This window comes from Lolium rigidum, chromosome 6 (genome assembly GCF_022539505.1).
Source record: "Lolium rigidum isolate FL_2022 chromosome 6, APGP_CSIRO_Lrig_0.1, whole genome shotgun sequence".
NCBI lineage: Eukaryota > Viridiplantae > Streptophyta > Magnoliopsida > Poales > Poaceae > Lolium > Lolium rigidum.
In genome coordinates this window covers 44651914-44662197 of record NC_061513.1, presented here as the reverse complement: position 1 = coordinate 44662197, position 10284 = coordinate 44651914, and positions in this window count along the sequence as shown.

Sequence of the window (10284 nt, the reverse complement as noted above, 5' to 3'; positions counted from 1 at the left end):
ATCGGATGGGCTTGGAAGATTACACGTGGAAGATCTCTGAAGCGGCCTTGCACGGAGAATTTGGGCTAGATTGCCCGTGTATCTTTAATTATAGTAGATTGTATCTAGATTAAAAGTTAGAGTTTGTCTCGCGCACGGTGGGATTATTCCCACGTTAGAAAGTCCGCTGGACTATAAATATGTATCTAGGGTTTATGGAATAAACAACAACCACGTTCAACCACAAACAAATCTCGGCGCATCGCCAACTACTTCGTCTCGAGGGTTTCTACCGGTAAGCACCATGCTGCCTAGATCGCATCTTGCGATCTAGGCGGCCTAAGCCTCGCCCCGTTGTTCATGCGTTGCTCGTACTGAAGCCTTTTTGATGGCGAGCAACGTAGTTATCTTAGATATGTTAGGGTTAGCATTGTTCCTCATATTACATGCTTTCGTAGTGCAACCCTTGCATGTCTAGCCGCCCTTACACCTATCTTAGGTGTAGGGGCGGCACCCGCTTGATCATAGTTTAGTAGATCTGATCCGTTACGGTTGCTCCTTGTTTCATCGAGGATTAGTTTAACATCCGCAATAGTTAGGCCTTACAAAGGGTTGGAGGATCCGGCGGCGTGTAGGGTGGCGTTTGCTAGCCCTAGAAAGGATGTTCGAGGATCAACCTCATGTTGGTTTTTAGGCCCTGTCTAGGATCGGCTTACGGTCACCGTGCTGCGAGCGCGAGGCCCAATCGTGAGTAGGATGATCCGATTATGCGGTGAAAACCCTAAATCGTCGTAGATCTAATCAGCTTTATCTTGATCAAGCAGGACCACCATATATTCGGACACCTCGTCCGGATCATGGGTGGATCGGCTCCTTGAGCCGATTCACGGAGATAACCTGAGAGCCGATCGAGGCTCGTATTTAACGTTTACGTGTGTGCCCTGCGAGGAAATTAAGCGAGGCATCATCCACACCTTCACGACCAGGTATAGGTCAGGTGGCACGCCCTTGCGGTTGGCATCGGCGCGTGCGACCGGGGAGGCTTTGCGGGCCGTCGCTGCGAGGGACTGGGGCCAGCCGCAGCCCTAGTTGTTCCCGGCTCTACCGTGTTGACCATCTCTGCCCGCCAGGGGGTTTCTGACGTCAACACATTCTGGCACGCCCGGTGGGACGACCTTCAACATCCACAACATCGCCATCTACATCCGAGATGGCGGAAGACGCTCCGGTCACGTACGAGGATCTGCCTGATGACCTCAAGAAGAAACATGACGAGATCAAGGCAACCCTCGAAGCCGAACTCATCGGCTCCTTCCACCGAACCCGCTCCCATGGCGTCAGGTGGAAGGGTTTCACACTGAAGGCGCGCTCGATGGAGTGGACCTTTCCGCCCCGTCGGAAGAACGCACCAGGTCGCTGCGGCAGGAAATCAACTACATGGTGGCTCATTCGCTGCACCGCCACTCTGAGAGCCTGGTGAACACCTTGGAGCGTGTCGCTCTGCGCGTCGTCAAGGAAATCATGAGCCACCGGTACTCCCGTCGGGACCGGCTCCGGGGACTTTCAAAGGAGAGATGCCACTCCGGCCCCGGCCGTTCGCATGGGCAGCACCGGAACTGCCGAACTCATCGGCATACGTCGTCTACAAGATTGCTGGTGACCCTAGTGACTACCAATTCCTACCTGAGGCGCCCAAGGAGATCCCGCACGGATACGCGTGCGCATACGTACCGGACTGCAACGCCTGGGCACTCTCGAACCAGGCTGCAATATCAGGGGCCTCTGGAACGGCAGGAGGAACGTTAGGAGCCGATCCTGAGAAGCAATCGTGGCTGGCTAAATACGCCACTCCGGCAAACCTCCACAGCCCAGCTCCTGCAGTTGGCTTAGAACCAGAAAAGCAAGCATGGCTGGTCAAGTATGCCACCCCGGCGAATCTTCAGGGTTCGACACCTTCAGCCATCACGGCGGATCAGATTTGTGCAATTCCGAAAGATCAGTTTGGCATGATGCCGAAAAGGAAGACGTTCGGCTACACCAAGCCGTACCCCAACGACTACGAACTGATCCCGCTACCACCCAAATATCGGCTCCCGGACTTCACAAAGTTTAGTGGATCAGATGGTTCCAGCTCCATCGAGCATGTGAGCCGATATTTGGCACAGCTGGGCACGATCTCAGCGTCAGACGAGTTGCGCGTGAGGTTCTTTGCACAGTCCCTCACAGGATCGGCTTTCGGGTGGTACACATCGCTGCCACCGAACTCCATTCGGACTTGGAAGCAGTTGGAAGAACAGTTCCATGAGCAGTATCACTCAGAGGCTTCCGACGTTGGTATTGCCGATCTAGCGCAAGTACGACAGAAGCGCGGGGAGACAGTGTCAGAATACATCCAGCGCTTCAGGACCATTAGGAACCGATGCTTTTCGGCTCATATAAATGAAAAAGAAGCAGTCGAGTTGGCGGTGGTGGGTCTCTCATCATCGATTAAGGACGTGGCCTCCCAAGCAGACTACCCTTCATTGGCGCACATGGTGCAGAAGGCTGTCGGCATATGAGCAGCGTCACCCGGATGTTTACCGGGACAAATTCAAGCGTGCGGTGACCCTGGTTGAGGCGGACGAGGATGAAGGTGCTGCGGGAGATCGAGAGATCGCGGTGGCTGAATGGACTCGAGCGACGGGCCCCGTGACCTGCAAATGGGTGAAGCCACAAGGCCCTCCAAAAGGGTTCGACTTCGACGTGACCAAGACGGAGCAGATTTTTGATCTCTTACTCACGGAGAAGCATATAAAGGTACCCGAAGGCCACAAGTTCCCCACGGTGCAAGAGCTGAACGGAAAGCCATACCGCAAATGGCATAACACGTTCTCCCACACCACCAACGACTGCAGGGTGTGGCGGCAGCAGATCCAAATGGCGATAGAAAATGGACGGTTGATTTTTAACCGATACGCCATGAAGGTCGACACACACCCTTTCCCGCCATTAACATGGTGGAGTATTCTTACCATGAAGGTTGCCAGCCAGGATCTTCGTTCAGCATCAACATGGTAGGATCTCGGACACCACGGCGGCAAGGATGGAGATGAGGGCAGCTGCTCTCATAGCAAAGATACAGAGGAAGCCGCTCCACGCAATCGGCTCCGCCAAGATGGCAAGCGCTACGTAACGAGAGGGAGAAGTGAAGAACATAAGATATCGGCGACCTCTCTGACCACCTCCTCAACAAGTATGTGGGTCAGTATGACCAACGCCGATGGTCCAGCAATGATGATGAAAGAGATCGTCTGGCCAGAGAAGCCAGAAGACATCGTCGGCATAATCACGATGAGGAGGAACACGAGCGTTGTGCCAAGGAAAAGGCAAGGGAGCGAAACGACGAGGACAGGCACTGGGATTGTCCTTTCTTCAGGCACTGCTGGGATTCAGGAATGAGCCGATTGCCAACAATCGGCAATTGCCCGGAATGCAACCGGAAGAAGAAGGAGGCAGCCAACGTGTCCGTGTTCGAGCGCCTAGGGCCTCTCCCGCCACGAGCAAACGAGCTGAGTCCCTCGGTTGACGGATCTCGAAGATTCGGAAGACGAGGGAGAAGAAGAAGACAGGTATCACCGGCCAAGGTGGTGCCACGATGGACTCAGCCGTTCCCGGAAACGCAGGGTTCAACGATTGCGCGGCCTGGAAGAAGCCGAGAGGTTATACTTGCATACATTGAGGAAGGCAAGGCTCGATCCGGCTGCGAAGGTTCAGCCGAACCCTGGATGAAGAGGGTCGTCCACGGAAAATGGAGTGGCGCCCCAAGCAAAGGAAAGCCGATGATGAAACATCGGCTGGCACAAACATGGTACTCGTTCTTCCGACAAAGCTTAGCGCTCCACGATTACACGATGCACTCAAGGTGGGCGACAGCAAGCGCACCAACATGATAAAGTCAGAGATTGGGCTGGTTTTATCTACCGGCCTGAACGAGTAGTAAGAGCACGTCAATGAGAAAACGTGGCGAGGCTGATCCTTGTGATCGGCCCCAAAAAATTTATGAAGGGACATTACAAAACCTTCACCGAGCAAGCAAACGTGAAGGCCGATTCCAGCAATCGGCCAAAATTATCCTCACCAACCATTACGCACTGGGTTCGACATGTTATCCAACAGAGCCGATACCATCAATTCTCTTGATAGAATCGGCTCCGGGGGCACCGGGTAGATAAAACACGAGGATATGCAGTGAAGTGCCTCATTCTTTGGTAATGAGTATTAAAGTATGGGGGCCGATGCACAAGTCGGCCGTAAAAAATTCGGAAAATTCGAATTTTTTTTAGCACAGCCGATGCAGCAGACATCGACTTAAGGATATAAAAGCCGATGCATGGCCATCGACTCAAGAGGAATAACTGTTAGGAATAACTGTTACGATCAGAGGGTCGATGGAGCACGAAGGGAGATTTTAATGGAAGAACTCCTCAATGGAGTAGTTTAAGGGCTCGGATCCTCTCTTCAAGAACAATGCCAAGAGCAGCCTGGACGTGCAGATCAGGTCAAGGATGGATTGCATTAGATCCACCAAAGGAAAGGAGCCGATCTAGCCGGCAAGTTGCAGGAAGAACTGAAGAAGCTCGGGGGGCAGCTCGCCTTGAAGGCTCTACGCTCGGGAAGCCGATTTATGTTCGAATCGGCTGGTTCTGCATAAAAAGCTCCCTCAGACATGATCAAGCCCAGGTCCATACAGCTAATTTGCGTATCCTCGTCTCTGTTTTGCCTTGGCTGAGACTCGGGGGCAACGAGCCCGGTAGGTGCCCTATTTTTGAGAGCCGATTGGAGTTACCTCGGCTATCGCTGCATCATGATCTTCTCAGGGAGGAACTGGGAGGGAAAAGCCGTCGTCTGGTACGAGGTTTGGACCGTGCTGGTGCTGCAAGAAAAGGAAGAGACTGGTTTCTCAAATTAGCCGATGAACAGTCATTGGCTGCGGGACTGCAAAACGCCACGGTCGAGAAAAACAATAATAGCCCGATTCGTTACTATCGGTCTTGGTGTGGCAAGCGGGAGGATGGAAATTGGATTAATGAAAGGAGAAATTGGAAGAACAATTCTCATTAATTCAAAGGAGCGGCTTTACAAGAAGAGCCGATGGCTCTCAAAAGAGGGATCTAGTGCCTAGTGCACTGCTCATCGCTAGTTCTACTCTACTAGTCGTCGCTTGTCCTCATCATCGCCGTCGTCGAGGTCATCGGCGCTGCTCCCGAGGAAGCTCCTCGCCGCTGCTGCCCCGGCCGTCGCTCGGAGCTTCCTCCTCCTCCTCGTCATCATCATCATCCTCGCTATCCGCCCAGGCTGCGGAAGCGCTTCGTTGGAGGATACCCGGCGGAGGAAGAGGAATCATCTTCCTCCTCCTCATCTTCTTCTTCCTCGTCGCCATCGTCATCCTCGCTGTCCGCCCACATGCGGGAGCGCTTCTTCGACGGAAGCACCGGCGGAGGGAGGCCTTGGTCCTCTCCGCTTCTCCTCCTTTCTTCTCCTTGTCAGAGGAGATGGGGTTCGCCCCGGAGCGGGGATCGTCTTCTTCCTTGTTCTTCGGCGATGGTTGGAGAGAGAGGCCTGAAGCGGAGGAGGAAGAGGAAGACATGGCTGCAGGGGGAAGGGTTTTTTGGTTTGGTGAACAAAGCAAAGCAAGGGGATGGAGTGATGAACCGTTTGGCACAGATAAATAAAGAGAGTGTAGTGGAGATTTAATGCCATGACGGTTCTCGAGGACGTGATGCCGAAATTGACAATTCATACAGAGAAGCCCAGGAGACGAGGCGTAATGATGGAAGATTCTGCGGCAGTTCTGCTCTACCACGACATGACCCGACGAAAGAAGAGCATAATGATTTTGGAAATGTCATTTCCAAAACCAGGGGGGCATGTGTTATCACCAGATTTTGACCAAATCAGGAGGTGGGCCGCGATCAGGATGGGCTTGGAAGATTACACGTGGAAGATCTCTGAAGCGGCCTTGCACGGAGAATTTGGGCTAGATTGCCCGTGTATCTTTAATTATAGTAGATTGTATCTAGACTAAAAGTTAGAGTTTGTCTCGTGCACGGTGGGATTATTCCCACGTTAGAAAGTCCGCTGGACTATAAATATGTATCTAGGGTTTATGGAATAAACAACAACCAACGTTCAACCACAAACAAATCTCGGCGCATCGCCAACTCCTTCGTCTTGAGGGTTTCTACCGGTAAGCACCATGCTGCCTAGATCGCATCTTGCGATCTAGGCAGCACAAGCCTGCCCCGTTGTTCATGCGTTGCTCGTACTGAAGCCTTTTTGATGGCGAGCAACGTAGTTATCTTAGATATGTTAGGGTTAGCATTGTTCCTCATATTACATGCTTTCGTAGTGCAACCCTTGCATGTCTAGCCGCCCTTACACCTATCTTAGGTGTAGGGGCGGCACCCCGCTTGATCATAGTTTAGTAGATCTGATCCGTTACGGTTGCTCCTTGTTTCATCAAGGATTAGTTTAACATCCGCAATAGTTAGGCCTTACAAAGGGTTGGAGGATCCAGCGGCGTGTAGGGTGGCGTTTGCTAGCCCTAGAAAGGATGTTCCGGGGATCAACCTCATGTTGGTTTTTAGGCCCTGTCTAGGATCGAGCTTACGGTCACCGTGCGCGAGCGCGAGGCCCAATCGTGAGTAGGATGATCCGATTATGCGGTGAAAACCCTAAATCGTCGTAGATCTAATCAGCTTTATCTTGATCAAGCAGGACCACCATATATTCGGACACCTCGTCCGGATCATGGGTGGATCGGCTCCTTGAGCCGATTCACGGAGATAACTCGAGAGCCGATCGAGGCTCGTATTTAACGTTTACGTGTGTGCCTGCAGGAAATTAAGCGAGGCATCATCCACACCTTCACGACCATGTATAGGTCAGGTGGCACGCCCTTGCAGTTGGCATCGGCGCGTGCGACCAGGAGGCTTTGCGGGCCGTCGCTCTGAGGGACTGGGGCCAGCCGCAGCCCTAGTTGTTCCCGGCTCTACCGTGTTGACCATCTCTTCCCGCCAGGGGGTTTCTGACGTCAACAGATCTTCTACGCGCTTTTGCAAGCGGCAAGTGAACGTCTACCGCAGCAACAAGAGCCTCATCTTGTAGGCTTTGGAATCTCTTCAAGGGTGAGACTCGATACCCCCTCGTTGCTACCGTCTTCTAGATTGCATCTTGGCTTGGATTGCGTGTTCGCGGTAGGAAATTTTTTGTTTTCTATGCAATGTTATCCTACACTCGCAACATCAAGTGCATCTATTTTACTCATGCGATATTGTGTAGTACGTTAATTGTGACATCCTGGCCTAGGGCTTAATAGGATTGGTAGAATACTTATACCAAGTTGCAACTTCTTTTCCGGAAGCTCATCACCAAAAAACACCGAGGTTAAGCGTGCTTGGCCCGGAGCGATTTGAGGATGGGTGACCGATCGGGAAGTCCTTCCCGGGTGCGCACGAGTGAGGACAAAGTGCGCAGAAAAGACATGTGTTGGTTTGTGGGGCTAGTCTAGAGATCCTAGAGAGCTGCCAGGGGTGACATGCCCATACCGGGGGTGGCCGGGGTGTTACATTTGGTATTAGAGCCGACCTTCGTAGTTACACGGGCGTGTGCGGGTCAGGGGTTCGGGCATGTGGCGCATGGCTGGTGTGGCCCGTCGTGGCACACGGCATGGCACATGTGCCGGCACTAGACGCACAGGCTTAATAGGATTGATAGAATACTCATACCAACAAGTTGCAACTTCTTTTCTGGAAGCTCATCACCAAAGAACTCCGAGGTTAAGCGTGCTTGGCCCGGAGCTATTTGAGGATGGGTGACCGATCGTGAAGTCCTTCCCGGGTGCGCACGTGTGAGGACAAAGTGCGCAGAAAGGACATGTGTTGGTCTGTGGGGCTAGTCTAGAGATCCTAGAGAGCTGCCAGGGGTGACATGCCCGTCCGGGGTGTTACATTAATCAAGATCCATTTCTAGTCGTTGGTCTTCTTGCCTCGATCCTAACGTTTGAAAGGTACCCAAACCCGCAAAGATCAGTAAAGGCATTTTGAGGTTTGAGTAGAGTAGTGGCGCGATCCGACATCGTGATACAATGAGAACGTTCATGGGTTGATAGTGTGGCTATCTTCTAGGGAGTAATGGTGACATCACTAATACTTATGTTATTGTCTAATTTATCTTAATACCAAGTGTATGCATTCTGTGTAGGAATTTGAGGTGGATAATAGATCCATAAAGACTACGGCCTACAACATTGTGGTGTTCTTAGGACGCATCTCCCACATTATATGAGTATCTTTATTTCAACATATTTACACATGCGAGCTTCATTTTATATTTGAATCCCATTTACTAATGCACAGCTATAGGTGAAACATTAAGCACTGGCATATCTCCAAAGCATGATACACAACAACACAAAAACATCATTGGTTCAGCAAAACAAATAGTAGATGAAAACTAGAAGTCTTGTTCGAGTGATCTTACAGCAAAAGCAATCTTTCAGTGGATTCTATCAAGCTAGATCTCTAGGGAAAAACTTCAAGTAATGGATCAAAGGTATCACACCCCCTCACCCCCCCCCCCCAAAAAAACATATGACTTGCAGTTTATATCGAGCACGAGAAGATGTCATAGGTGTTCTACTTTTTCAAGCAACCTATAAAAGTTATAAGAGATGCCTTGTTGTCCCCAACTCCAACGAAGTGTTTTTCAGTTATAAGAGATGCAAAAAAAAACATTTGTGTTTACATTTAACAAAAATTAACACTACACGCATCCATGTCCCATATTCACAAAAAAACTAATTTAGTGTTGCATAACCCACTTTCACTGAAATGTTTGTTGTTTGCTAGGAAACATCATATGTATTTTCTTCATGAAACTTTGCATACATGTAAAGGACACCATTATTTACTATGTAAAAACGGTTTTTAAATTTTAAGAAATCATTTATGAATTTACTATTCATTTAGGAGCATATTCTCACAAGTGCCAAAATGTCATGTGTATCCAATATTGGGAAACAAATTATGGTTATGGTTTATATGGCATGCTAGTGTTTTCATGATCAATATTTGGATTTGTGGGTTCCTAAGGGACAATTGAATGCCGAAAGGTTTCAATGAATCAAAGATCAATTTTTGAAGCGGTGTTGGTCGAAGAAATGTTGACTTTAGGGCAGAGGAGGAAATGCTGATAAAAATATGTCCATCATACATTTTCTACCTATGATATGGGGTGTTCAAACGGTCAAGCCGGATCACGTGATATCTCACACATACGACGGTAGGCAGCACCGCCCGACTTGGACGGAAGGCGACCCGTGATGAAGAGCTTGAGCAGTTGCGCAGAGCGCTTCCCAAAAACCTAATTCGCCCTCTCCCGTACAGGATCGCAAGGACGAGCGGTTCCGGAGACCTGCTCTCCCGTTCGCCGATGCCCGTCGGCGCGCGGGATGGAGTAGGCTACGATGGCGGTGCAAGCAGAAAGAGGTCGAAACCCTAACTTTCTATATTCCGTATATTTCTGCGGTAGCCGGGCAAGAGATTATATAGGCTCGGGAAACCCTAGGCAACGTGGGCCACGCCCACATCGCACGAACGTTTCGAGTCGGTTACAGGTAGCCCACGATTCGGGAGCGACCCGAACCGACTAACTGCGACGTGTCCGTCTAGGACTCTGTTCGTTTTCCTGAGCTGCAAAAAGTAAGGAAAGTCTCGGCTCGAGGCTCAATCCACTCACCACGAGCGCGGCGCGCGCGTCGTGACGTGTCGAGTCGAGTCGAGACGAGCGAGCGAGGAGCAGGAGCGCGCGTGTAGCACTCCTATTCTCACTCACTTACTAGTGGTGGAACAACCCACCTTATAAGGTGGTCTAACTTCCTCCCAATTTTCCATGTCGGACTAGACTTCCCACCTCTTGCCACTCCCTAGTGAGCTTCCACCAACTTGGGCTCAAACTCACAAGGCTGCCACTAAGTGGGCTTTGAGATTTAGAGGGAAAATCTGAAATCTAGTATGGGCCACCAAATGTGGGCCCAATATTTCAACAATCCCCCACCAGATCTCAAATACCCATTTAGAGATTTACCAATACTCACTTCTTGTTTATATACCAGTGTTTCAGTGGAGACTCGTTAAGTTGAACTTCCGCCTAGAACCTTAAGCTACATCCATTCACACTTGAACAATGGACTAAGCCTTGAATTGCAAGTTTTGCGTGAACAGGATTTCACTCAAAGTCATGACCAGGTACATGGCTGCCGGTAGC